We start from the raw sequence: 6000 nt of genomic DNA, 5'->3' as shown, positions 1-6000 counted from the left end.
CTATGACATGCTTCTTTCTTGCAAGAGTGTGCAAGTTCCTCATGCCAGCATGCCCTAGCCTCTGATGCCAGAGCCAGCATTCTGAAGCTTTTGCTAGAAGACATACGGCAAGTTGTGGACCTGCTGAGAAATCTACCATATACAAATCATCTTTCCGATACCCTTCAAAAACTAGAGACTTGTCAGATTCCATTAGAACAAGGCAACGATATTTTCCAAACATCACAATCATGTTTAAAACGCAAAGCATTGAGACAGACATTAAGTTGAAACCAAGGGATTCAACAAGCATGACTTTATCCATGTGTTGATCCCTTGAGATTGCAACTCTACCTAGACCCAATACCTTGCTTTTACCAGTGTCAGCAAATGTGATGTGACTTTTGTCAGATGGATGTAAGGTTGAGTCCATAAGAAGACTTCGCTTGCCAGTCATGTGATTAGTACACCCACTATCAATAATCCATTCTGAAGCAGCTGGTGTCATACCCTACAGTGCAGTTAGGGGGATAGGCTTCACGAAGAGAATTGTGAAGCATAAACATTTGATGAGCAAGTGGATTATGAAAGCTTAGATCAAGGTTAGAACTGATAGGGCAAGTAGCAAGCGACTCAGGAACAAAATACATAATAAGACCATTTGGGCATTTGATCTTGCGCCCTACAAGATGTTTAAGGTCACCAGCAATAGCTTCAGACAATTTTGGTTTTCGGCTGGAGACCTTCCCCTACAAAAAGAGAGTTAAGATTTCTTAGCCACCCACATCTTCAAGGGTGGCTTCGAAGCAATGAGTCTAAGTGCAGCATCTGAGAACTTTGGCTTTGGAGCCCTAGCAAAAAGTCTTGCAGGTAGACAATAGTACTCATAAGAATAAGCAGAGTAGTTCTTGGTCTTATGAACATGGCGGTTTGATGAAACACGCTCATATTCATAGGCCTGAGTAAGGTTTCTCGGCAAAACATTTGCGTTAGTGCGACTCAGGTGAGTCCTCTGTATGAGGCCTTTGGACCGTATGAAGCATGTGGTCTGGGGTTTGTCTTCTTCATGTGTGGTGTCATGACGACATTCATAGGAAGATTCTCCAAACATCTTTTCGGCACCCAGACTTTCTTCATAGGCGGCCCATTCCTGCAGTTAGTACCAATATACCTGGCAAACACTTCACCATTCTGATTCCTAAACAGTTTATAGTTTGCATCAAAGGATTCATCAATAACAATGGGATTAGCACAAGTAGATAGGGTGGATGGATCCGCTGAAGGTTCCTTTGCAGCAACTCATGTGGTTTTGGGGTACTGCTCAGGTTTCCAGTAAGAGCCATTAGCATTCATTTTCCTTTCGAACCCAACACCCTCTTTCCTAGGGTTTCGGTTCAGGATCTTCCTTTTGAGAACATCACATAGTGTCTGATGCCCTTTGAGACTTTTGAACATCCCTGTTTCAAGCAATGTCTTCAACCTAGCATTCTCATCAGCAATAGCAGTGGCATCCTCAGCAGAGGGGTTAGTTACCACATCAGCAGTTGAAGATATTGCAACAGTAGCAGCAATAGAACATTCAGCAACAGAATTAGCGTTATCACGCTCAATGCATTTAAAACATGGTGGTTCAAATCCTTCCTGAGCGGAACTAATCTGTTTGGCGCGAAGTGACTCGTTTTCCTTTTGAAGATCTTCATGAGCCGCTCTCAATTTCTCAAGATCTTGCTTCCTTTGAAGATAATCATAGGAAAGCTTTTCATGAGTTCTTGAGAGTGTTTCATGACGACTTTCAAGTTCCTCATACTTAACATGAAGATGTTTTATGTCTTCAATTAAGGACTGAGATCGAGTCATTTCAGCGTCTAACAGGTCATCGCTTTTGTCTAATAGTTTTTGAATATGTTCCATAGCTTTCTGTTGTTCAGTTGCAATTTCAGCAAGTGTTTTGTAGCTGAGTTTGGAACCACAATCAGAGTCATCTTCACTTGATGTTTGACAGTGAGTGGCGCGTGAGTTTACCTTGGCACCGCGTGCCATGAAGAAGTAGGTGGGAGTGGAGTTGTCCTTGTCATTAGCATCGGCGTTGGTGACAGAGTCATTGTCTTCGGTGTTGAAGATGGACTTGGCAACGTAGGCTGTAGCCAGACTTGCAACGCCAGAATCGGACTCCTCCTCAGACTCCACCTCTGCCTCCTCAGAAGCAGACTCCTCCTCTGAATCCATTTCCTTGCCGACAAATGCGCGGGCCTTGCCAGATGAGCTCTTCTTGTGTGATGAAGACTTTGAGGAAGACTTGGAAGAAGACTCTGAGTATTTCTTCTTCTTCTTGTCTTCAGAATCATACTCCTTGCCCTTATTCTTCTTGTTGTTCTCATTGTCCCACTGCGGACACTCAGAGATGTAGTGACCAGGTTTCTTGCACTTGTGGCATGTTCTCTTCTTGTAGTCATGAGCAGAAGCTTCATCATTTCTTGAGCTGGATCATGAAGACTTTCTGAAGTCTTTCTTCTTGGTGAATCTCTGGAACTTCTTCACAAGCATAGCAAGCTCCCTTCCAATGTCTTCAGGATCATCAGAACTGCAGTCAGATTCTTCATCAGATGAGGAAACAACTTTTGCCTTCAAGGCATGAGTTCGCCCATAGTTGGGACCGTAGATGTCTCTTTTCTCAGAGAGCTGAAACTCATGTGTGTTGAGCCTTTCAAGTATGTCAGACGGATCGAATGTCTTGAAGTCAGGACGTTCTTGAATCATCAGGGCTAGGGTGTCAAACGAGGTGTCAAGTGATCTCAGGAGTGTCTTGACGATCTCATGCTTGGTGATCTCAGTAGCGCCAAGAGCTCGAAGCTCATTTGTGATGTCAGTGAGGCGGTCAAACGTGAGTTGGACATTCTCATTGTCGTTTCTCTTGAAGCGGTTGAAGAGGTTGCGAAGGACACTGATTCTTTGACCTCTCTGGGTTGAGACGCCTTCGTTGACCTTGGAGAGCCAATCCTAGACTTGCTTGGATGTTTCCAGAGCACTCACACGGCCATACTGTCCTTTGGTCAGATGACCACAAATGATGTTCTTGGCAGTGGAAAACTGTTGAACGAACTTCTTGACATCAGCAGCGGTGACACCTTCACCAGCCTTGGGAATGCCATTCTTGACGACATACCAGAGGTCGACATCAATGGCTTCAAGATGCATGCGCATCTTATTCTTCTAGTAGGGATATTCAGTTCCATCGAAGACGGGGCACGCAGCGGAGACTTTAATTATCCCTACAGTCGACATATCTAAAACTCCAGGTGGTTAAACCGAATCACACAGAACAAGGGAGTACCTTGCTCTAATACCAATTGAAAGTGCTAGTGATCGACTAGAGGGGGGTGAATAGGCGATTTTTATGAAAGTCTTCAAAATATGGAAGTTTCGAAGACAAAGGATAGAAATAAACCTATTACCAAGCAGCGGAAGGTAGACTACGCTAAGCAAGCCATAGTCAAGTATTCAATGAAGTGAAAGCACAATGACTAATAGTAGCTAGGCAGTATAGATCAGGTAGGAAGATAGTGTGAAGCCAATCAGAACAATCAGTTACTCAGTGAAGACAAAAGATAATGCAATCATACAATGACTTCACCATGGCCAATAGTAAGTAAAGGAATGGGAAGGACGAAACCAGTGACTCGTTGAAGACAATGATTTGTTGGACCAGTTCCAATTGTTGTGACAACTATATGTCTGGTTAGGGAGGCTGAGATTCAACTCAGAAGACCGCGTCTTCACCTTATTCCCCTTGAGCTAAGGACACCCATTCCTCGCCCAATCACTCTGGTAAGTCTTCAAGGTAGACTCCCAAACCTTCACAGACTTCGTTCACCGGCGATCCACAGTGACTCTTGGATGCTCAGAATGCGATGCCTAACCGGCTGGAGGATTCACAGTCCTCAAGTGTAATAAGTCTTCAGATCACACAGACAGGAATACTTCAGTGATGCCTAACACTCTTTGGCTCTGGGTGGTTAGGGCTTTATCCTCGCAAGGAATTCTCTCTCAAAGGCTTCGAGGTGGGTTGCTCTCAAACGACAAAAGCTGTACACTAACTCTGAGCAGCCAACCGTTTATGGTTGTAGGGGGTGGGCTATTTATAGCCACTAGGAAACCCGACCTGATTTATCCGAAATGACCCTGGGTCACTAAGGAACTGACACGTGTTCCAACGGTCAGATTTCAAACACACGCAGCAACTTTACTTGGGGTACAAGCAAAGCTGACTCATCCAGCTTTGGATAAGATTTTCTCTCATTGTCTTCGCTCGAAGACATAGGATTTTGGTTGAGCATCACTTCAGTCACTCTGACTTTGTTCACTTGGACCCCACTTAACAATACGGTGGTTCCTATGACTCAACAAAGAAGAAAAGGAGACAGCGAAACAACTAGGTCTTCGCGCCCCATAGTCTTCACGCAATGTCTTCTCTTGTCATAGTCTTCAATGGGAATATCTTCACATACCACCATTGTCTTCAATGTCTTCATACATTTTTAGGGGTCATCTCCGGTAGATAAACCGAATCAATGAGGGACTACTACCTGTGTTATCCTGTAATTCTCACAAACACATTAGTCCCTCAACCAGGTTTGTCGTCAATACTCCAAAACCAACTAGGGGTGGCACTAGATGCACTTACACTTTGGGTAGCTTTTGGTTGGGCGCTTGAGGCCGTATTCTTTGGCTACTAGGACATCGGTCAATTTATCATTGAGCAGATCTTGGTCAGCTTGAAGTTGCTGTTGCTTCTTTTTCAGGCTCCTTCCGGTGGCTATTAGCTGGCGCTTGAAGCACTCTTGCTCTAGAGGTTCCTCAAGCACGACGAAATCCTCGCTGCCAAGGCTCAACTCATCCTCGAAGAGCGGAAGATAATTATGATCCTCCGAATCTTCGTGTGTGCCATGTTTACCAGGGCTAACCTGCCCATCTTCCCATTCATCTTGTTCATTAGCTGCATCAATGGGGTCTTCGTTGTCTTCGGCACCTTCTGGAGTGTTATCTTCTCCTATGCCGGTGTTGCTGTCTTTACTGTGGCATGACTTATAGCGGCGCCGCTGACGCTGGCGCCTTGATTGTATTTCGGAAGGTTTATCCTCAGTTGGGTCTTCCTTGTCATCGCCGTTGTTCTCCTTTGGTGCATCCACCATGTATACATCATACGAGGAATTGGCCGTCCGGCGTCCGGTGAACGGCGGGTTCTAGGCCTCTTCTTCTCCGGCATCGTCGTCCATACCGTCGATGTCCTCGGAGTCGTAATCAAGTGTGTCAGTCAAATCCTCGACCGTGGCTATGAAGTGGGTGGCGGGTGGGAAGCAAAATTCTCCACCGTCAGCCCCTAGTTCCGACCGGATATAGTTTGGCTATGAGTCCTCCGTCAAGGCCAGGATTTTTAATGAGTTTAGCATGCCGCCCAAAGGCGAGTGCTGGAAGATGTCTGCGGCACTGAATTTGAAGATCGATAAACGATCAAGTTCGGCACCCGGGGGCTCAAATGGTTCGGAACGTACGGCCGAAGACGAGTCCGGAGCTCCGATGGCACAGGTATCGTGTGAGATTAAGTCTATGTGCGGCTCCAACGCTGGGGAATCCATGGCCTCCGTGGCAGGGTTGAGCCTCCCGTCCTTGGATGGCATAGTCTGCTCCGGATATAAGGCCGGAGCGGTTATGGGAGCTGTCTCCTGGATGCAGTCCGATGACAGATTTAGGTCATGTCTCTCGGGGTGACCAGGAGTGGTAGCCGCGGTCTCGAATCCGGCGAGGATCAGGTCTCCACGGATGTCTGCAGCATAGTTCAATCTCCCAAGTATGACCTGATGGTCAGGGGCGTAGCTTTTGATCTTCTCCAGATGGCCAAATGAATTGGCCCGTAGTGCGAAGCCGCCGAACACAAAGATTTGTCCCGGGAGGAAAGTTTCTCCTTGGACAACATCATTATTGACGGTTGAAGGGGCCATCAAACCTTTTGGCGACAGCACAGTG

Source organism: Triticum dicoccoides, chromosome 6A (genome assembly GCF_002162155.2).
Source record: "Triticum dicoccoides isolate Atlit2015 ecotype Zavitan chromosome 6A, WEW_v2.0, whole genome shotgun sequence".
Taxonomy (NCBI): Eukaryota; Viridiplantae; Streptophyta; class Magnoliopsida; order Poales; family Poaceae; genus Triticum; species Triticum dicoccoides.
The sequence above is the reverse complement of the archived record's forward strand: the minus strand, read 5'-3'. Positions refer to the sequence as shown.